Raw genomic sequence first — 24927 nt, 5'->3', positions numbered from 1 at the left:
ATTATTGTAGGGGCTTCCCAGGTGGTGCTAGTAAAGACTCCACCTGCCAATGCAGGAGATGTAAGAGACGTGGGTTTGATCCCTGAGTCAGGAGTATCCTCTGGAGGAAGGCATGGCAACCCACTCCAGTATTTCTTGCCTGGAGAATCCCATGAACAGAGGAACCTGGTAGGCTGCAGTCCATAGGTTTACAAAGAGTTGGACGTGACTGAAGCAACTGATTATTGTAACTTTAGAGTAAGTCTATAAATCACATACTCCACATTTATTCATCTTTATTGAAATTATTTTGCCTACTCTATATTTTGCATTTTCATGCTAATTTTAGAATAAGCTTTTCAATTTCTACCAGAAGATACTACATGGATATGACTGGGATTGTCTTGAATCTAAGACGGACACTTTTATGGTAGTTAAGAAATACAATCATAAAATTTACTGTTTTCAGCATTTTAGGTGTCCAGTTCAGTGACATTAAGTATGTTCACATTGTGGTACAACTATCACCACCATCTACCTCCAGAACTTTTTCATCTTCCCAATTTGAAATTGTGTCATTTAACAATAATTCTCCATTCTTCCCACATCTAGCCTCTGGTAACCACCGTTCTTTCTGCCTCTGTAAATTTGACTGTTGTAAGGTACCTCATGTAAGTGGAATTATGAGATAATTGTACTTTTGAGTTAGACTTGTTTCATTTAGAATAATGTGTCAGGATTCACCCATGTTACAGAATGTGTCAGAATTTTACTCCCTTTTAAGGCAGAATAATATTCCATTGTATTATAAACTACACTTTATTTATTCATCTGTTGAACTTCTGGGTTGTTTCCACCTTTTGACTAGTGTGAATAATGATACTACTAACACAGATGTACAAATATTTGCTTGAGTTCTTTCAATTCTTTTGCATGTGTACTGAGAACTGCTGGATGGCATGCTAATTCTGTGTTTAACATTTTAAAGAATCATTGTGTTATTTTCCATAGTGTCTATATCATGTTACATTCCCACACACAGTGCAGAAGGGTTACACTTTCTCCACATCCTTGCCATACTTATTACCTACATTTTTCTTTTTATTAATAGCCATTCTTTTGAGAGTGAAATGGTAACTCGTTGTGATATTCATATATATTTCCAAACAATTTGTCATATTGAGCATAGCTTGAGCCTTTAAAAATACTGCATCATCATAATAGCCAGTATTACCATTCATATACACATGGTATCTCTCCAAATATTTCAGTTAAGTTCAGTTCACTCAGTCGTGTCCGACTCTTTGTGACCACACGAACTGCAGCACACCAGGCCTCCCTGTCCATCACCAACTCCTGGAATCTACCCAAACTCATGTCCATTGAGTCGGTGATGCCATCCAACCGTCTCATCCTCTGTCATCCCTTTCTCCTCCTGCCCTCAATCTTTCCCAGCATCAGGGTCTTTTCAAACGAGTCAGCTCTTCGCATCATGTGGCCAAAGTATTGGAGTTTCAGCTTCAACATCAGTCCTTCCAAAGAACACCCAGGACTGATCTCCTTTAGGATTGACTGGTTGGATCTCCTTGTAGTCCAAGGGACTTCTCCAACATCACAGTTCAAAAGCATCAGTTCTTCAGCGCTCAACTTTCTTTATAGTCCAACTCTCACATCCATACATGACTACCAGAAAACCATAGCCTTGACTAGACGGATCGTTGTTGGCAAAGTAATGTCTCTGCTTTTTAATATGCTGTCCAGTTTGGTCATAACTTTTCTTCCAAGGAGCAAGCGTCTTCTTATTTCATGGCTGCAATCACCATCAGCAGTGATTTTGGAGCCCAAAAAACTAAAGTCAGCCACTGTTTCCACTGTTTCCCTGTCTATTTCTGATGAAGTGATGGAACCGGATGCCATGATCTTAGTTTTCTGAATGTTGAACTTTAAGCCAACTTTTTCACTGTCCTCTTTCACTTTCATCAAGAGGCTCTTTAGATCTTCACTTTCTGCCATAAGGGAGGTATCCGGCAATCTTGATTCCAGCTTGTGCTTCTTCCACCCCTGCGTTTTTCATAATGTACTCTGCATATAAATTAAATAAGCAAGGTGACAATATACAGCCTTGACGTACTCCTTTTCCTATTTGGAACCAGTCTGTTGTTTCATGTCCAGTTCAAACTGTTGCTTCCTGACCTGCATATAGGTTTCTCAAGAGGCAGGTCAGGTGGTCTGGGATTCCCATCTCTTTCAGAATTTTCCACAGTTTATTGTGATCCACACAGTCAAAGGCTTTGGCATAGTCAATAATGCAGAAACAGATATTTTTCTGGAACTCTTTCTTTTTTGATGATACCTCTGAACTACATTTTGGAATTTTCTGTGTATGGCTTTTGTACATTTTGTTACATCTATATTTAAGTTAAACCTGGATTTAGGTGCTATCATAGAAATTTTCTAATTTATTTAATTTGCCATTTGTTCACTGCAAGGACATAGGGATATAGTTGACGTTTGCATACTGAACTTATGTGAAATGACTTTCTAAACAGACTAATATCTTTTTGTAGATTCCGTACTATATTCTATAGCAATTATTGTCATCTGTAAATAAAGTTTTACTCTTTCTTTTCATTTTTGAGTCTTTTTATTTTTCTTGTCCTGTTGCACATGCTAGGAACTTCAAATCAATGGTGAATGGAACTGGTAAAAGTAAAAACATCTTTGCCTTATTCTTGTTCTTATGAAGAAAGTTCTAATTAATTCATTCACTCTTTATTTCATTGTTTTCAGAGATACCCCTCATCAGTTTGAAGATATTTCTTTCCATACCTTGTTTGCTGAGGAATTTTTATTTATTAACAAATTTAGTCAGATCCTTGCTTTTGCATCTATTGTTCTAAACTTTTATTCTAATAAATTATAGTGATAATTTTTGGATTCCTGCAATAAAACCTGATTTCTCATTATTATATACTATACTTTTAAATATATATTTATGGATTTTATTATGATAATTGTGTTAAAATATTTGCATCTATATACATAAGGAATATTGATCTATAATTTCCTTTCTTTGTGAGTTCTTTCCCTGGTTTAGAATAATTGTATTGATAGTCTCATAGCATCAATTTTGAAGTGTTCTCACTTCTATCTTCTGGAAGAATTTGTGTAGAATGACTATTATCATTTCCTTTTTTCTTTGTAGAATTCAACCCACTCCAGTACTTTTGCCTGGAAAATCCCATGGACGGAGAAGCCTGGTAGGCTACAGTCCATGGGGTCACGAAGAATCAAACACGACTGAGCGACTTCACTTTCTTTCTTTGTAGAATTCACCAGCATAGTTATCTAAGCCAGGTAGTTTCTTTGTAATAAGAATTAGAACTAGAAATTCAATTTCATTATTGATTTTGTTGTTGTTCATTCACCAAGTTGTGTCCAGCTCTTCATGACCCCATGGACTGCAGCATGCCAAGCTTCACTGTCCCTCACCATCTCCTGGAATTTGCCCAAGTTCATGTCCATTGAATCAGTGATGACCATCCAACCATCTTATCCTGTCATCCTCTTCTACTTCTGCCTTCAATCTTTATTGATATGCTGCTGCTGCTAAGTTGCTTCAGTCATATCCAACTCTGTGTGACCCTATAGACGGCAGCCCACCAGGCTCCCCCGTCTCTGGGATTCTCCAGGCAAGAACACTGGAGTGGGTTGCCATTTCCTTCCTCAATGCATGAAAATGAAAAGTGAAAGCGAAGTCGCAGTCATGTCCGACTTGTAACGGCCCCATGGACCGCAGCCTACCAGGCTCCTCCGTCCATGGGATTTTCCAGTCAAGAGTACTGGAGTGGGGTGCCATCGCTATAGGGCTATTCAAATTTTGTTTCTTCTTTAATGAGGTTTGATCATTTGTGTCTTTCAAGAACTTTCCATTTCATATAACTTGTCAAATTTATTGTATAACAGTTTATGCTAGTTTCTTAATATCTTTTGAAATTCTGAAGAATCTGAAATGATGTCAGAACTTTCATTCCTGATGTTTTGTTGTCTTTCTCTCTTTCTTTTTAAATTATCCACCTGGATAGAGGTTTTTCAATTTCACTGATTTCCTAAAATATTCAGACTTCTGTTTCATTGGTTTATTTTGTTTCTGTTTTCAGTTGTGTTAATATCTATGCTTACCCTTATTATTTTCTTCCCTCTCCTTATTTGCTTTCGATATGCTTTTCCCCCACTAATTTCTGAAGATGGAAGTTCAGATCAATGCTTTAAGACAATTTTCTTTTTTATAAAAGAGTTGTATTATAAGCTGAAATGTGTTCCTCCTTCCATCCCTACAAAATTAATATGTTGAGGTGCTAACCTCCAGTACTTCAGAATGTGTTTTGAGATAGGGCCTTTAAAGAATTAGTAGTTATTAAGATAAAACTACTAGACCATTCATGGGGTCGCGGAGAGTCGGACACGACTGAGCGACTGAACTGAACTGAACTGAACTAGACCATTCAGATATGACCTAAATCAAATCCCTTATGAATATACATTGGAAGTAAGAAATAGATTTAAGGGACTAGATCTGATAGATAGAGTGCCTGATGAACTCTGGACAAAGGTTCATGACATTGTACAGGAGACAGGGACCAAGACCATCCCAATGGAAAAGAAATCCAAAAAAGCAAAATGGTTGTTGAAGGAGGCTTTACAAATAGCTGTGAAAAGAAGAGAAGCGAAAACAAAGGAGAAAAGGAAAGATATAAGCATCTGAATGCAGAGTTCCAAAGAATAGCTAGGAGAGATAAGAAAGCCTTCCTCAGAGATCAATGCAAAGAAATAGAGGAAAACAACAGAATAGGAAAAACAAGAGAGCTCTTCAAGAAAATTAGAGATTCCAAGGGAACATTTCATGGAAAGATGGGCTCGATAAAGGAAAGAAGTGGTATGGACCTAACAGAAGCAGAAGATATTAAGAAGAGGTGGCAAGAATACACAGAAGAACTGTACAAAAAAGATCTTCATGACGAAGATAATCACGATGGCACGATCACTCACCTGGAACCAGACATCTTGGAATGTGAAGTCAAGTGGACCTTAGAGAGCATCACTAGGAACAAAGCTAGTGGAGGTGATGGAATTCCAATTGAGCTATTTCAAATCCTGAAAGATGATGCTGTGAAAGTGCTGCACTCAATATGCCAGCAGATTTGGAAAACTCAGCAATGGCCACAGGACTGGAAAAGGTCAGTCTTCATTCCAATCCCAAAGAAAGGCAATGCCAAAGAATGCTCAAACTACCACACAATTGCACTCATCCCCCACGCTAGTAAAGTCATGCTCAAAATTCTCCAAGCCAGGCTTCAGCAATATGTGAACTGTGAACTCCCAGATGTTCAAGCAGGTTTTAGAAAAGGCAGAGGCACCAGAGATCAAATTGCCAACATCCACTGGATCATGGAGAAAGCAAGAGAGTTCCAGAAAAACATCTATTTCTGCTTCATTGACTATGCCAAAGCCTTTGACTGTGGATCACAATAAACTGTGGAACATTCTGAAAGAGATGGGAATCTCAAACCACCTGACCTGCCTCTTGAGAAACCTGTATGCAGGTCAGGAAGCAACAGTTAGAACTAGACATGGAACAACAGACTGGTTCAAATAGGAAAAGGAGTACGTCAAGGTTGTATATTGCCACCCTCCTTATTTAAGTTATATGCAGAGTACATCATGAGGAACGCTGGGCTGGAAGGAGCACAATCTGGAATCAAGATTGCCAGAAGAAATATCAATAATCTCAGATATCAGATGACACCATCCTTATGGCAGAAAGTGAAGAGGAACTCAAAAGCCTCTTGATGAAAGTGAAAGAGGAGAGTGAAAAGGTTGGCTTGAAGCTCAACGTTCAGAAAACGAAGATCATGGTATCTGGTCCCATCACTTCATGGGAAATAGATGGGGAAACAGTGGAAATAGTGTCAGACTTTATTTTTGGGGGCTCCAAAATCACTGCAGATGCTGATTGCAGCCAGGAAATTAAATGATGCTTGCTCCTTGGAAGGAAAGTTATGACCAACCTAGATAGCATATTAAAAAGCAGAGACATTACTTTGCCAACCAAGGTTGTCTAGTCAAGGCTATGGTTTTTCCCGTGGTCATGTATGGATGTGAGAGGTGAACTGTGAAGAAAACTGATCGCTGAAGAATTGATGCTTTTGAACTGTGGTGTTGGAGAAGACGCTTGAGAGTCCCTTGGACTGAAAGGAGTTCCAACCAGTCCATTCTAAAGGAGATCAATCCTGGGTGTTCATTGGAAGGACTGATGCTAAAGCTGAAACTCCAATACTTTGGCCACCTCACGCAAAGAGTTGACTCACTGGAAAATAGTCTGATGCTGGGAGGGTTTGGGGGTGGGAGGAGACGGGGACGACAGAGAATGGGATGGCTGGATGGCATCACCTACTCGATGGACATGAGTTTGAGTGAACTCTGGGAGTTGGTGTTGGACAGGGAGGCCTGGCGTGCTGTGGTTCATGGGGTTGCAAAGAGTCGGACACGACTGAGTGACTGAACTGAACTGAAGATAAAAATGGTATCATTAGGTGGATCCTAATCCAGATATTCAGTGGTAAATAATTTGCCTGCAGTGAAGGAGATTGTGAGTTCAGTTCTTGGGCTGGGAAGATACCCTGGAGAAGGAAATGGCAACCCACTCCAGTATTTTTGCATGGAAAATCCCATGTACAGAGAAGCCTGGCATGCTACAGTCTATGGTGTCACAAAAAAAAGTTGGACATGACTTGGCAACTAAGCCAAAACAACAGCAATCCAATATGACTGGTATTCTTATAAAAAGAGAAAATTTAGACACATTGTGATATTATGATTTATCCTAAGAATGTATCAGTGATTTCCATTCTTTTCCTGGCACAGAGCTCTTAATACCCTTGGGATTTTCTAGGATGAGAGCAATAAAGTTGTCTTTTGTTGTTAATATGATGACTTTGGGAAAATATTTAAGGTCGGGGTCTGGTTGCCTGGGGAGCCAACAATCTGATTTGAGTGTTGGCACTGTCAGTCACTGAACTGTCAGTCCAACAGCCTTGAGTTCCAGGGAAGGGAAACCAGCTGCAGATTGAGTTCAATTACCAATGATCAATGATATAATCAATCATGCCTATGTAATGAAGCCTCCATAAAATCCCCAAAAGATGGGGTTCAGAGAACTTACAGGCTGGTGAGTTCATAGAGATTCTGAAAGAGTGACATACTCAGAAGGAGCAAAGACGCTCCTCACCCTTTCCTTGTACTTTGTCCTATGTATCTTTTCCATCTGAATGTTTACAAGATATATTCATTTATACATCTGTGCGTGCTAAGTCCTGTCAGTCATGTCTGACTCTTTGTGACCCTGTGGACTGTAGCCCACCAGGCTCCTCTGTCCATGGGATTCTCCAGGCAAGAATGCTGGAGTGGGATGCCATAAACTCCTCCAGGGGATCTTCCTGACCCAGGAATTGAACCCACATCTGCTGTGGCTCCTGAATTGCAGGTGGATTCTTTGCCACTGAACCACCAGGGAAGCCCATATTCATTTTAAACAAACCAGTATTGAAACATGTATGTTGTCATGTGTGAAACGAGTCACTAGTTCAGTGTCGATGCATGTTATAGGATGCTCGGGGCTGGCGTGCGGGGATGACCCAGAGGGAGATAAGGGGAGGAGGGAGGTGGGAGGGGGGTTCGGGAGGGGGAACTTATGTGTACCCGGGGCGAATTCATGTCAATGTATGGCAAAACCAACCAATATAATATTGTAAAATAATTTGCCTCCAATAAAAAATAAATTACTTAAAAAATAAAACAAGCCAGTAATCTAGTAACTAAAATACTTCTCTTAACTGTGAGCAAATCTAGCAAATTAGTCCAGCCTAAGGAGATGGATGACAGAAATTCCAATCTGTAGCCAGTCTTTCAGAAGCACAGGTATTTAGTGTCTGGGGTGGCCAGGAAGAGTCTTATAAGATTGAGCCTTTACCTTGTGGTATCTGACATTATCTCTCCAGGTAGTGATGTAATTGTGCTGAATTGCAGGACATGTAATTGGTACCAGAATGGAGGACATGCACAGAAGGAAGAGTATGTGAATATAAAAATAGCCATCCACAAGCCAAGGAGATAGACCCCCTTGAAACAACCCTGCCAACTCATTGATCTCAGACTTCTAGCCCCCAGCACTGTGAGAAAATGAATATCTATTGTTTAAGCCACCCAGTCTTTGGTACTTAAGACAGACCTAGCAAACTAATTGTTTGATATTTTTTAAACTATTTATATTTAATTTCCTTTTAATTTCCTCTTTGAACCATGATTTTTTTATTTGTTTAGAAGTGTGTTATATAATTGCCAAGTATTTGTGGTTGTCATGAAATCTTTATTTAATTGATAACAAGTTGGGATTTTTGGTTGTTTCTGGTGTGTTTGAAGAAGCATGCACTCTATGCTTTGCTTTATGGCCCAGAATATGGTTTATTTTGTAAATGTTTTATGTTTACTTGTTAATGATGTGTATTCTGCCTTGTGAGTCTAGTGTTCTGCAATGTCAATTAGGTCAAATTGGTTGATATGTTGTACAAGCTTTCTCTATTACTGCTTTTTTTTTTTTTTTTGACAATATGTTCTACCAATTACTGGGAAAGAAGTGCTAAAATCTTAAACCATAATTGTTAATGTATTTTCTTTTGTTAGTTCTGTCCATTTTTGCTTTATGACTCTGATTCTGCTTTATTACTCTGATATTTGGTCCATAAACATGTAGAATGATTATGCCATTTTGGTGAATTTACCCATTTTTCATTATAATAGGTCTTTTATTTTTGTTAATTTTTTTTTACTTAAAGCTTACTTTTCTAATATTGTTGTTCAGTTGCTCAGTCATGTCTGACTCTTTGCTTTCCCATGGACTGCAGCATTCCAGGCTTCCCTGTCCTTTACTATCTCCCAGAGTTTGTTCAAACTCATGTCCATTGAGTCCATGATGAATTCAACCATCTCATTCTCTGTTTCTAATATTATGGAGTTTTCAACATTCTTTTGATTTAGAATTGTGTGGTATGTCATTTTCAACATATTTTTTAATATTGCTTTTATATTTAAAGCAAGTCTTTGTGTACATTTTGTATAAACTTTGCTTATAGCCTAGTCTCACATTTTTATACAATCTAAACATTTATTTTCATTATTTGGAATATTTAATTCATCTGCATTTAATGCAAATGTTGCATGTAAATCACCATTTGCTGTTTATTTGTATACAATGTTTTTCTTCTTTTCCCTGCCTACACTTGGATTATTTTAATGGTTTGTGATTACATTTTGTCTGCACTATTGAAATATTATCTATGACTATTATAATTTTAGTAGTTTCCTTAGATTTACTGAGAGAAATTCTTAACTTTTAGTTCATTTTAACTATTATCATTGAAGAAGGAAATGGCAATCTACTCCAGTATATTGCCTAGAAATTTCATGGACAGAGGAGCCTGATGGGCTACAGTCCATGGGGACACAAAAGAGTCAGACATGACTTAGTGACAACAATAACTCATTATACCAATCCACACAGAATGTAAGCACTTTTAACATATACTTCACTTTTATTTATCTTATCTCTTGTGCTTTTTTGTCATACAATTCACCTCCAGATGTTATGAAACTCAAAATACCTTGCTATTTTTTAAATAGTTTACTATCTTTCATAGATAATAAAATGAGAGAACAAAATTGTACATGTTACAACTTATTTACCATGTGTGGCCCTTATTATTGCTTTATGTAGATTCAATGTCCATCTGGTATCAGTTTCCTTTTGCCTGAAGAATTTCCTTTAACATATCTTGTAGTTCAGTTAGCTGATGGTGAGTTCTATCAACTTTTATCTTCTGAAAATACTTCTTTCACTCCTGATATTTTGCTAAGTATAAAATTCGAGTTTATATTCATTCACGCCATTCTCCCTCCAATTGAAAGGTTGTTGCTGAACCAACAAAGATGCTGGGATTCTTGGCCTCTGGAGGAGAAAAATTCAATCTGGGGCCAGAGACAGGCTTGATTGCTCAGAGCTTTTGCGTAAAAAATTTTATTAAAGTATAAAAGAGATAAGCTTCTGACATCAGAAGCAGGCAGAAAGAGTGCCCTCTTAGCTAGTGTTAGCAAGGGAGTTATATACTTTTAATTAGTTATTCAGTTCAGTTCAGTCGCTCAGTCGTGTCCGACTCTTTGCGGCCCCATGAATCACAGCATGCCAGACCTCCCTGTCCATCACCAACTCCCGGAGTTCACTCAAACTCCTGTCCATTAAGTCGGTGATGCCATCCAACCATCTCATTCTCTGTCGTCCCCGTCTCCTCCCACCCCCAATCCCTCCTAGCATCAGAGTCTTTTCCAGTGAGTCAACTCGTCGCATGAGGTGGCCAAAGTATTGGAGTTTCAGCTTTAGCATCAGTCCTTCCAATGAACACCCAGGATTGATCTCCTTTAGAATGGGCTGGTTGGATCTCCTTGCAGTCCAGGGGACTCTCAAGAGTCTTCTCCAACACCACAGTTCAAAAGCATCAATTCTTCAGTGATCAGCTTTCTTCACAGTCCAACTCTCACATCCATACATGACCATTGGAAAAACCATAGCCTTGACTAGACGGACCTTGGTTGGCAAAGTAATGTCTCTGCTTTTTAATATACTATCTAGGTTGGTCATAGCTTTCCTTCCAAGGAGAAAGTGTCTTTTAATTTCATGGCTGCAATCAGCATCCACAGTGAATTTGGAGCCCAAAAAAATAAAGTCTGACACTGTTTCCACTGTTTCCCCATCTATTTCCCATGAAATGATGGGATCAGATGCCATGATCTTTGTTTTCTGAATGTTGAGCTTCAAGCTAACCTTTTCACTCTCCTCTTTCACTTTCCTCAAGAGGCTTTTGAGTTCCTCTTCACTTTCTGCCATAAGGGTGGTGTATCTGCATATCTGAGATTATTGATATTTCTCCCAGCAATCTTGATTCCAGCTTGTGCTTCTTCCTGCCCAGCGTTCCTCATGATGTAGTCTGCATATAAGTTAAATAAGCAGGGTGATGATATACAACGTTGACGTACTCCTTTTTCTATTTGGAACCAGTCTGTTGTTCCATGTAGTTCTAACTGTTGCTTCCTGACTTACATACAGGTTTCTCAAGAGGCAGGTCAGGTAGTCTGGTATTCCCATCTCTTTAGTGTTAGCAAGGGAGTTATATACTTTTAATTAGTTATTACAGTGAATCAAAAGAATGTCTGGAGGTTGCAAAGATCTTGCTAGACCCACTCCCATAATTTACATTTTAAGATAACAGGATTAACCAGAAGGTTTTCAGGAAGGAGAAACTGTCCTCAAGCAGGATACATTGTTTTTATGTAAGCACTAGTACAGAGATTAAACTGAGTTGTTTTTTGTGTAATCATTGGTTCCAGTCTTAAAAACATATTATGTGACTAAGACTAAGGAATGTAGAGGGGAGGAAAAAAAATTTGTCCTTTCCTCCTCCTTGAGAATTCCAGACCTCTCTCTCTCCTTGGGGACCCCAGGACTTCTTATCAACCTGCCTAGGAATTGACCCTCTCACGGTGTCTAAATATGTTCATCCATTACCTTTAGGTAGACATACTTTCAGAGAACAAGATTGCTGTTGTTTTATCTTTGTATGCCTACTGTGTCATTCTTTCCTCTGAATACTTTTAAGATTTACTCTTTGTCATTGGTATGTAGGAATTTTATTTTGTTATGCCTTTAGGTGTTTATTCTATATGAATTTTGATGAGATTTTTGCATATGTAGATTTATAGTTTTTGTCCGATTTAGAAAAATTTTTTAATGATTTCTGTAAATATCTTTGGTTTTCCATCCTTCCTCCTGAAATCACATTTACTCATGTATTACATGAATTTTTTTTGGTTTCTATGGATCTCAGAATTATGCTTCCCTGACATAACTATATCCTTATCTCTGGAGTCTGTGAATATGTCCCTTACAAAAAGGATATTACAGATGTGACAATGTTAAGGACATTAAGATGGAAAGATTTTCCTGGATTATCTGGATGGGTCGAGTATCACATAGGCCCTTAAAAGCAAAGAGCCTTCTCTAATTGTGATAACAGAAAGAGCTATGACCATTAGAGGGTCAGAGGGATATGAGGATTCAATTTACTGTTGTTGACTTAAAAATGGAAAAAAAGCTGTGAGCCAAGAAATGTGGGCAGCCTCTAGAAACTGTAAAGACAAGGAAACAGATTCTACTGTAAATTTTTGGAAGGAATATAATCCTGCCTATACCTTGATTGTAGCCCAGTAAGTCCTGTGTTGGACTTCTAACCCACAGAATCGTAGCATAACAGATTCTTGTTGGTTAAGCTCCTTAGTTTGTGGTAATTTCCATGGAAACAATAGAAAACCAGTAGAGTTCCACAGGTGAATAATATGCCATTTATTATTTTTCAGTGTTTGTTTTCCTCTGTGCTTTATTTTGAATAATTTCTATTACTGTGTCTTCAAGTTCACATCACTCCTCCTTCCTTCTGCAGAATCCAATTATCTGTTAATCCCATCCAACTTATTTTCCATTTAATATGTTTGTTTTCATCTCAAGAAGTTTCAGTTTAGTTTTTGTGTCTTTATTCACTCTCCTCATTATATCCATGTTGTCCTTTACACCCTAGTATTACCTTCATGATGGCTAAAATTTTATCTTCTAATTCTATTCTTTCCCTGAATTCCAGGTATATTTCTATTGGATTCTTTTCTTAACTTCATATGCCTGGAAATATATTTTGGATGCCAGACTTTCTAAAATTTCAATTGTCCAGTGCTAAAACTTGTATCATTTCTTTGAGAATATTAGACATTGTTCTGGCATGCAGTTAACTTACTAACAGATCAATTTCATCCTATTGAGGCTCTTTTTTTTTTAAAGATTTATTATAGAAAAGACAGTGAAACATTTATTCTGGGACTAATTTAGCCACTAGTGGAAAATTCTTCTGAAGATTCTAACCAGTGTTTGAATTTTTCAGTGAGGTTTTAACAATCCTGTCTAGTGATAACTTGAATTATTTCTAGTTTGATTTGGGGAGATTTGTTTGCTGTTTGGTGCTAAGAATCTTTAGGTCAACCTGAATCTTGTGAGCTTTTATGCCATACACGTTCACATTAATTTAGAGCCAAAGATACACAAGATCTTACAGATTATATTGTATTATTCTGCTATTTCTCTTTGCTCAATATTATATTTAGAGATTCATACGTGTTGTGGCATATAATTATATTTCTTTTTTTCTTTCTCTATAATAATATTATAGTATATGCATATACCAATAATTAATTATCCTGTCAGTGGTTCACCCCTCATATTTTGCTATTACAGAAATGTCTGTAAGTTTTGTAAATTGTATTCTGAAGTAGTAGTCCCAATTTATGCTTCCACTTACAGTGTATAAAATTTGAATGGTATCATTTAAAATTTGACAGTGTGATAATTTGAAACAGTTTATTATTGAAGTTTTAATTTGCCTAACTCTGATGACTAATGGAATTAAGCATTTTTTATATATTTATTGATATTTTGTTTCTATGAAATGTAATTTTATATTTTTGCCAAGTTTTCTAATGAGTAGAATCTCTTTTTAATATGGAAAACTGACCTGAATACTAACCATTATTGTTTGGTAGTCCAAATATCTTCTCATTTTTTTTTCTTTTCTTTTCTTTTTTTTAATTGGAAGCTAATTATTTTACAATATTATATTGGTTGGTTTTGCCTAACATTGACATGGATCCACCCTGGGTGTACATGAGTTCCCCTTCCTGAACCCCCCTCCCACCTCCCTCCTCCCTTTATCCTCCCTCTGGGTCATCCCCACAAACCAGCCCCGAGCATCCTGTAACATGCATCGACCCTGAACTGGCGATTCGTTTCACATATGATAATATACATGTTTCAATGCCATTCTCGTACATCATCCCACCCTCACCCTCTCCCGCAGAGTCCCAAAGACTGTTCTATACATCTGTGTCTCTTTTGCTGTCTTGTATACAGGGTTATCATTTGCATCTTTCTAAATTCCATATATATGCGTTAGTATTTTGTATTGGTGTTTATCTTTCTGGCTTACTTCACTCTGTATAATAGGCTCTAGTTTCATCCACCTCATTAGAACTGATTCAAATGCATTCTTTTTAATGACTGAGTAATACTCCATTGTGTATATGTACCAAAGCTTTATTATCCATTCATCTGCAGATGGACATCTAGGTTGCTTCCACGTCCTGGCTATTATAAACAGTGCTGCAATGAACATTGGAGTACATGTGTCTCTTTCAATTCTGGTTTCTCAGTGTGTATGCCCAGGAGTGCGATTGCTGGATCATATGGCAGTTCTATTTCCAGTTTTTTGAGGAATCTCCACACTGTTCTCCATAGTGGCTGTACTAGTTTGCATTCCCACCAACAGTGTAAGAGGGTTCCCTTTTCTCCACACCCTCTCCAGCATTTTTTAAAATATATATAAAATTTGATAAACAGATGTGTAATTTTCAGTTCAGTTCAGTTCATTTGCTTAGTCATGTCCAACTCTTTGCGACACCATGGACTGCAGCACACCAGGCTTCCCTGTCCATCACCAACTCCTGGATCTTAAAATCATGTCCATCAAGTCAGTGAAGCCATCCACCCATCTCATCCTGTGTTCCCTTCTCCTCTCTCCTTCAATCTCTCCTAGTATCAGGGTCTTTTCCAATGAGTCCTTTGCATCAGGTGGCCAAAGTATTGGAGTTTCAGCTTCAGCAGCAGTCCTTCCAATGAATATTCAGGACTGATTTCCTTTAGGATGGACTGTTTGGATCTCCTGCAGTCCAAGGGACTCTCAAGTGTCTTCTCCAACACCACAGTTCAAAAGCATCAATTTTTCATTGCTCAGCTTTATAGTCCAATTCTCACATTTGTTAAAGTACAATTTGTACAAATTTACTTCTATAGTTTTGGGGTTCTTTGATCTTCCTTGAGAAATGATTCCTTAGCTCAGGATATAAATACATGATTTATCTAAATATATTGAAATACTACTTTTACATTTTAAATTGGTTCATCTGAAGCAGCATCTTTTAAGGTAGGAGTTCATTTGTGTTTTTCCATTTTTGCATCAGTTCCATCTCTGATCTCCAATTGCAACCTTATTACATATGTATGCATATGAATACATGTGTGTGCACATATATACAAATATTCATGTATAAATTTATAGTGCATAGGTTTATAATTTAGCTCTTTTGTACAATTCTCTAAATGTGTACTAATATTGAACATTCTTAATATATTTTTATAGAATTCTTGAAATCTGCTAAGTAGAGCTTCCCTTTTCAAGAGTGTCTTGGGTACACTTGTGGTTTCCTCTTATATATTAAATTTAGGAAAACATCTATAAAGCTAAAAAAAAATACTCCTGAATTTTTTCTGAAATTGTACATGATCTATAAGTTAAAGTAGGGAAAATTGATATTTTTTTATAATGAGCATTACTATACAATGTGTTCTATTCCTTAATATGTTTCGTTATTATTGCTATTTACATAAAATATATATATTTCATGAAATTTGTAAAAAGTACATTATAGATTTCCAAATTATTACAAATAGTAACTGTAATGGTTGACATTAGGTTCAGCTGCATGTGACAGAAAATCCAAAGATTATATTTCTAGACAAGATATAATCGTATTTCTTTCACATGTAAAGTCTGCAGATAAATTTTTTAGAACTCAGTTCTCGTTAACACAAAATTTTATCCTCATGGTCCAAAATGATTGCTAGAACTCCAGCCTTTCGGTCTATATTCCAGGCAGTAGAAAGGAGACCAAATTGAAAAAAGAGAATTTTCTTTTTAACTGTTAAGATCAGTACTTAGAAGGTGCACAAATGTTGTAGGAAGGGGGAGGCCCCCCTACAGGGCCCCAAGAGCAGGCTCTTGTCTGACACTCTGAAAAAAATTGTCTGAGGAGACACGTGCTGACAAAGCAAGAGATTTTATTAGGAAAGGACACCCGGGTGGAGAGCAGTAGGGTAAGGGAACCCAGGAGAATAGCTCTGCCGTGGCTCACAGTCTCGGGTTTTAAGGTGATGGGATTAGTTTCCAGGTGGTCTTTGGCCAATCATTCTAATTCGGTCTTTCCTGGTGGTGCACACATCACTCAGCCAAGATGGATACTGTCATAAAACAACTCATGCAAATGGTTACTATGGTGCCTGGCTAGGGTGGGCAGTTTCAATCAGTGTGCTTCCCCTAACACAAACACTTCTGATTATATCTCATTAAATGAAACTTGGTCAGGGGTGACTAGGAAATATAAAAAAGCAGCATGACCAACTAAGAATTATGCTTTCCATTGATACTATAGACTGAATGTTTGTGACACCTCAAAATTCCTCTGTTGAAATACCAATCATCAAGCTGTTGGTATTAGGAGATGGGTCTTTTAGATATGATTAGGTCAGGGGGTGGAGTCCCTAAGAGAAACCTTTATATGATGCCCCAGAGAGCTCCCTTGCTCCTTCCACCATGTGAGGTCACAGCAAGTAGTCAGCTTTCTATGGACCAGTATCAGGCCCTCACTAGACATTAAAGCTGTAGGTGCATTGATCTTGGACTTTCTAGCCTCCAGAACTCTGAGAAATGAATTTCTGTTGTTTCTAAGCCACTCAGTCTATAGTATTTTTTTGTAGCAGCCCAAAGGGAGGAAATAAGTTACTATAAAGGAAGAGATAGTAATATAAACCCAATATTACCTGTTCCTTGAGTTTTATTTTAATTAAACCACCTAAGTGTTAGAGAATTATTATACATATCCAAGGAATAACATTCAGCCAGTGACTGATGGAAATAAGTCTATAAATGCTAGGTTCCTTTGCCACATTGATGGGTAACTCTATGGTGCATATTATACAAACCTCCAGATTTCCTCAGCAGAAGTAAACAACTTGCTTGATCATTCCAACTTTAATGACTGCATTCTCTTCCGTATGCCACCTTTACTCTCTCCTACCAGTGATTCCTGGGATCAAATCCAAAATGGACTTCTCTCTCTGAGAGGGACACATATGTCTATATGTCTGTAATCATATATACATATATATATATATTATAATTTGTACAAAGTACATTAAAGGTCTTCAACTTTTAAACAGTAACTGTAATTGTTCTATATGTGTGTTTGCATATATATATATATATATATATATATATAAAATGTACATGCTTTTTCTACTGGAAAAGTAATCTTTAAAGCTTAATTTTCAAGACGAGAATGACAACTTTAAGAATCATTACTTTTATAAGTGTTCTACATCCTGAGTAGTTTAAAGAAATTGTTTTCAGTTCAAAAATTTTTAGATAAATTCATTATCATTTTCACATAGATCACATATAGGCATACCTCAGTTGATTTCTTGGAGAGGCAATGGCAAGCCATTCCAGTACTCTTGCCTAGAAAATCCCATGGATGGAGGAGCCTGGTAGGCTTCAGTCTGTGGGGTCGCTAAGGGTTGGACATGACTGAGCGACTTCACTTTCACTTTTCACTTTCATACATTGGAGAAGGAAATGGCAACCCACTCCAGTGTTCTTGCCTGGAGAATCCCAGGGACGGGGGAGCCTGGTGGGCTGCCATCTATGAGGTCACATAGAGTCGGACACGACTGAAGTGACTTAGCAGCAGCTGTTGATTTCTAGTGGTTAATTAATTTTTAGCTTAAAACAAAAGAACATTAACATTCAGAGAATTTTAGTAATCATGACCAAAGAGATGCTGACGATTCAGAGCAGAGAGAGTTCTGTTCATTAATGTACTCATAGCAGAAAACAGTCATCTTTTCACATGAGCCTGTTTTGTAGGTCCCTGGCTTCTCCTGTGGCTTTGTTAAACACAGGGATCTTAAATGGGCTTATTGACTTTTCCAGTCCATATTAGCATAACTCTCTTGTGTAAATAGCTGGTAGTAGGGACTTGCAGCATTCCATTGTTAGCAACACTTACTGAAATCAGTAATAGAACAGTGGGAGTAAAATCACAGAGGGGTAGAAAAGCTAGCACAGTAAAATATTAAAGTCTAACTGTGAAAAGCTTACCATGGTACTTCTTTCCATATCAAAATGCATTTTAAACACTTTTTGAATATTATTATAATTAACCATAGTAGCTTTGTAAGCAGTTCCTTTTGTAAGCGAAAAACCTACCATGACTTAGAGGTTACTAGTTTTTGACATGGAGCTCTTAAGTGGATAATTATATGTATTGAGAGGTGATGCTCACTTGACCACTTGGTGTTTTGGTTTAGGCCAAGGGGAAACAATGCAGGTAAACTGTTTTTTATTTATAATGTAACAGATATTGCTATTGTGACTCCACTTCTCAGGCATAGTTGGTTAACTACATCTTTATTTCCAGCAACTGCAGTGTTCTTCTCTTCCTTGTTCTTGGAAAATTAAAAGCTTCTACCTTAGCGAAGTGAATGATACATTATCCACTCGCTCTAAATTGAACCCATTTGGAGCTATTTGCATCTTGTAGAACCTACAGCTGAGTGCTGTGCGCAGAGGTGTAATGAGTGGTTGTCACAACACACTGGAGGTGGCCCCATAACAAAATGATCCCCTGTCAATCCCCTCACAGGAAATGCTTTGGCAACCTGTAATTCGGCCCCAGTATTAACATCCTGCCTGGGTTTTGTTAAATGGCACTTTCTAGGAAGTAGATCTGGGGAACTTGTGTTTAATAATGTTTTAAGAGGAATATTTGATGAAAGTTTTAGAAAGCATCACATGGGGTTAACCGTGATTTATCATTTGTTTCTAATTAAAGGACCTAATCTCTTATCACTGAAGCAGTTTTTTTTTTATACTAAAGGCACAGATGTGAATGGAAACATATTAATGAGATGTCATACTACATAGTCATTTAGTGTTTTGTTTAACTTAAACATAGCAGAAAATGTGTGTCTAAGTAGACACATATAATGACATCCTGATAGAATTATAATTTCCTGTATTTGCATAATCTTCAGTAAAATTCACACTAGGTTCACCTTGCATTGCTAATTTCATTTCCCAAATCTGCCTTTTCAGAAAATTAAAGGAAAGCCAGACCTAAAGTACTATTGAAACAGAAAGGGGCTTATTGTTAGTTTCCTTCAAATTAAAACTGGAATTGTAATTTAATGCAAACTAGTACAGCCACTATGGAGAACAGTGTGGAGATTCCTCAAAAAACTGGAAATAGAACTGCCATATGATCCAGCAATCGCACTCCTGGGCGTACACACCAAGGAAACCAGAATTGAAAGAGACACATGTACTCCAATGTTCATTGCAGCACTGTTTATAATAGCCAGGATGTGGAAGCAACCTAGATGTCCATCTGCAGACGAATGGATAAGAAAGCTTTGGTACATATACACAATGGAGTATTACTCAGCCATTAAAAAGAATGCATTTGAATCAGTTCTAATGAGGTGGATGAAACTAGAGCCTATTATACAGAGTGAAGTAAGATAAACAGAAATACAATAAACACCAATAAACAGAAAGATAAACACCAATACAATATACTAACGCATATATATGGAATTTAGAAAGATGCAAATGATAACCCTGTATACGAGACGGCAAAAGAGACACAGATGTATAGAACAGTCTTTGCGACTCTGTGGGAGAGGGTGAGGGTGGGATGATTTGGGAGAATGGCATTGAAACATGTATATTATCATATGTGAAACGAATTGCCAGTTCAGGGTTGATGCATGTTACAGGATGCTCGGGGCTGTTATGTGGGGATGACAGAGAGGGAGGATAAGGGGAGGAGGGAGATGGGAGGGAGGTTCGGGAGGGGGAACTCATGTACACCCGGGGTGGATCCATGTCAATGTATGGCAAAACCAACCAATATAATATTGTAAAATAATTAGCCTCCAATAAAAATAAAAATAATAAATATGAGTGCCAGGTGTTCTAAAAAAGTGACAGGAACCATTCAAATTGACAGAAAGTTTTGCATTTCCTGAAGCTATTTAAAGTCTTCGGTGCTAAATCATACCAGGAGCTTGGCAGATCTTCATTCTGAGCTAGAGCTGAAATGTGACTTCTGGGTCTGAGAATCTGTGTTTGATCAAGTGCCCTGGTGTGCCCAGGTCCAAGATTCCATGAGCTGTAACTTCCAAGAGTCAGGTAATTGGACAATGAAGAGGCATCAAGAGCAAGCATATTTAACTACCCCCTGGTGTGTCCCACATGACTGTCCATTAGCCCAGCAAGATAGCGCTCGATGTAGGTTAAAATCAGGTGAGCTCCAGATAGGTTGAGGGTGTGTAAAGACACTGAAATTAGACACCTACCTCAGATTATCAGTGTGGTTGCCCATAGGAAAGCCTGATTATTCTAAAGCCTAGTTAAAAGGTACTTCAGGAAATATCTTCCCGGTTTTGTCTACATGGCATGTTGTGCTTCAGGGAACCCAATCATTTAATTAAAAAAAAAAAAAGTACTCATTGAGCCTTACCAGCAGCCAGACATTGCTAGGAACAAAATTATGAGTTTTTCTACTCTCATATATAACACCAAATATATTTTTACATGCACAAGTTGCTTTTAGTAATGCAAATAAAATGAAAGGTGCTTTTTCACAAAGATGGGAAACAGTGCAATGGACTGTTTTTTTCTTTCTGCAAACTCTATTGTCCCTTTAATTGTTCTTACCCTTACTCCTTGGAAGGAAAGTTATGACCAACCTTGATAGTATATTAAAAAGCAGAGACATTACTTTGCCAACAAAGGTCCGTCTAGTCAAGGCTATGGTTTTTCCAGTGGTCATGTGTGGATGTGAGAGTTGGACTGTGAAGAAAGCTGAGTGCCAAAGAATTGATGCTTTTGAACTGTGGTGCTGGAGAAGACTCTTGAGAGTCCCTTGGACTGCAAGGAGATCCAACCAGTCCATTCTAAAGGAGATCAATCCTGGGTGTTCATTGGAAGGACTGATGCTAAAGCTGAAACTCCAATACTTTGGCCACCTCATGTGACGAGTTGACTCACTGGCAAAGACTCTGATGCTGGGAGGGATTGGGGGTGGGAGGAGAAGGGGACGACAGAGAATGAGATGGCTGGATGGCATCACCAACTTGATGGACATGAGTTTGAGTGAACTCCAGGAGTTGGTGATGGACAGGGAGGCCTGGTGTGCTGTGATTCATGGGGTCGCGGAGAGTTGGACAGGACTGAGCGACTGAACTGAACTGAACTGAACTGAAGCTCACCTAGGTTCTACATACTAGCTTTGATGGTCTCACTTGGCTACACACAGGTACTTACTCATGCCCAGTTAGATACAAAATAACCTATCAGATTAAAAGGGAATGAACTTTACAATTTAAAAGTGCAACCCATATATGACATGCAGACACAGTTGATTAGCTCTGTAAAAGGTGACAAACAGCAAAAATATGCAAATGTTAAAACTAGTAGTTCTGAAGTTTTATTGCATAGAAAGTTTATATTAAAATTTCATGTAAATGTAGATTCTTCTTCCCAATCCTAAGGGATTTCAGTTCAGAAATTTTGAGCCTTGAATGGGATTCTGCTTTTCCACAGGCTCCAAAGATTATTAGGACTTGGCACATGACCAGGCTTGAAGTAGTTCGTTCGGTTGTCAGTTTTTGTATTAAAGTTGTTTGGTGCAAACTCATTGTAAATTGTAATATTATTGACAAAGGTGGTATTTTATTCATATATGCAGAATGAGAGCTAATATGTGTTCCTTTTCATTTATTTAATAAGTAATGTTCAAGTTCACATTTGTAATTCCCAGAATATGGAAAAAATTATTTTTTGGTGATTTTTCTATACATTTTACCCTTTTGTTTTTTATAGCAAGACTAGCACACACTATATACATGGGGCCAAGGTGCTACTCATTATTAGAAAAAAAATCAATCTGGAAATTAAATCAAACAATTTTGTGATTGACAGTTGTGGCAGATTTTCTTCATCCTTATAAAGTTTTAAAATTTTTTGAATTTTAATGAAAGTCAATTTTATTTTAGGTATACTTGTGGAAGCATCATATTTTTAATTTTTAGTTAATTTTATTTTAAGTTGAAATAGTTATTGATATAATTTACATGCATTTGTAAGAGGTTAAACAAGATCCTGAACCCAGGGCTGCTGCATTGCAGGCAAATTCTTTACAGTTCAAGCCACCAAGGAAGTCCAAATATTTACTTAATTTCCCCCAATGGTAGCATCTTACAAATCTATAGTAACACACTATAACAAGGATATAGATATTGGTATAGTTCATGGGTTTTCAGATTTCCCCACTTTATCTGTTTGTTTATATGTATGCATGATATTTTTAGTAAAATCAGAGAATATAAACTAACTTAAGAGAACATATGAGAAATCACCACCCAACTCTAATAATGAGGGTAAAATCCATTTGTATAGTCATTATATGTTTCTTCTTCTTCCTCTTCCCTCAGAGGAAAACCCCACCCCATATTCAATACTTTAATATTTTACTACATACACAGTGAAGGAGAAAGGAAGTCATGGTCTGCTGAAGTCCACAGAGTCACAATGAGTCGGACATGACTTAGTGACTGAACAACAACATATATCCATATATAGTTAGATACAAGCAATATATGTTAAAGTTTTGAAGTGTCAGACTCTGAACAAATGGTATCATAAAGTACCTGTAGCATCTGAATGTAAGCATAACATATTGTATGCTCCTTTTGTTGAGCCTTGAAATCATTTTCATTTAATCATGATTATAGCAGAGAATGCAATGAACATTCCCATTCATGGGTGGATGGATGTTGAGGAGTTTCTCAGAATAGTAGTGGACTTGTCAGATACTAGGTTAAGTGAAAGTCACTCAGTCATGTCCAACTCTTTGCGACCTCATGGACGATACAGTCTGTGAATTCTCCAGGCCAGAATACTGGAGGGGGTAGCCTTTCCATTCTCCAGGGGATCTTCCCAACCCAGGGATCAAACCCAGGTTTCCCACGTTGCAAGCAGATTCTTCACCAGCTGAGCCACAAGGGAAGCCCACTAGGGTAAGGGCATGGTAAACTTTCCTGAATATTAGTAAACAGTTCTTTCTATTGGCTGCACATTTACAGTTAGTAGAAGTATATTGGAGTTCCTGTTTGTCTATATTGTTCCACTAACTTTTAAATTTTTTTCGATAAGATAGGCCCTGTACTTTTGCGTTTAGTCAGTTCAGTTGCTCAGTTGTGTCCGACTTTTTGTGACCCCATGGATTGCAGCACACCAGGCTTCCCTGTCAATCACCAACTCCTGGAGCTTGCTCGAACTCATGTCCATTGAGTCGGTGATGTCATCCAACCATCTCATCCTTTGTCGTCCCCTTCTCCTCCTGCCTTCAATGTTTCCCAGCATCAGGGTCTTTTCCAGTGAGTCAGTTTTTTGTATCAGGTGGCCAAAGTATTGGACCTTTAGCTTCAGCATCAGTTCTTCCAATGAATATTCAGGATTGATTTCCTTTAGGATTGATTGATTGACTGGTTTGATCTCCTTGCAGTCCAAGGGACTCTGAAGAGTCTTCTCCAACACCACAATACCAGTTTTGCATTAGAAAACCTCAATTTCCTCTCATAAAATTTTGTGAAATTTGTGCAAAATCTGTTCTTTAGTTAATAATACTGTATCACTTATAAATTTACTGTTTTTTTTTACAACATAGTATTTCCTTATATTCTCAGAATTGTATTAGAAGATTCAAGCTTCATTCAATTTTATTTTTAAATCACTAAGATAATAAATTTTCTAGACTTTTAGAAGTAATACTAGTTGCCAAAATACATGGAAGTATATCAAAGTTTTCAGTAAACATAAATTAGATATCTAGCTGTCTATTCACACTAAGTCAAACAAGTAGAATCAAAATGTCATAAATATTTTAGCTAGGAAAAATTTATAAATTTTCTAACATATATTATACAAGCTATAGATATACACACACAAAAGCTTTTTTGCTATGCTTCATAAAGGCTTGAGAAAGAACAACAATAACAAAAAAACATATGGAGAAATTGGAAAACATAAACTAAATGAAATGAATAAGAAATAGTAAAACTGAAACAAACTAGACAAAAGTAAGTGTCCATCACATAATCCAGTTGTTTTTAAACATGGCTGCTCATTGGAAACACATCAAGAGCTTTGGAGAAGAAAGCAATACCTGGGCATTCTGAGAATTTGATATTGAAACTCCAACTAAAAATCTTAACTTAATCTACTTCAGTTCAGTTCAGTTCAGTTCAGTCGCTCAGTCGTGTCCGACTCTCCGCGACCCCATGAATCACAGCACGCCAGGCCTCCCTGTCCATCACCAACTCCCGGAGTTCACTCAAACTCATGTCCACAGAGTCGGTGATGCCATCCAGCCATCTCATTCTCGGTCGTCCCCTTCTCCTCCCGCCCCCAACCTTTCCCAGCATCAGAGTCTTTTCCAGTGAGTCAACTTGTTGCATGAGATGGCCAAAGTATTGCAGTTTCAGCTTTAGCATCAGTCCTTCCAATGAACACCCAGGATCCATCTCCCTCAGAATGGACTGGTTGGATCTCCTTGCGGTAGAAGGGACTCTCAAGAGTCTTCTCCAGCACCACAGTTCAAAAGCATCAATTCTTTGGCGATCAGTTTTCTTCAAAGTCCAACTCTCACATCCATACATGACCACGGGAAAAACCATAGCCTTGACTAGACGGACCTTTGCTGGCAAAGTAATGTCTCTGCTTTTTAATATATTATCAAGGTTGGTCATAACTTTCCTTCCAAGGAGCAAGCGTCTTTTAATTTCAT

Source organism: Moschus berezovskii, chromosome 2 (genome assembly GCF_049115385.1).
Source record: "Moschus berezovskii isolate FMDL1 chromosome 2, NW_MosBer_1.0, whole genome shotgun sequence".
Taxonomy (NCBI): domain Eukaryota; kingdom Metazoa; phylum Chordata; class Mammalia; order Artiodactyla; family Moschidae; genus Moschus; species Moschus berezovskii.
This window is presented reverse-complemented; position numbering follows the sequence as displayed.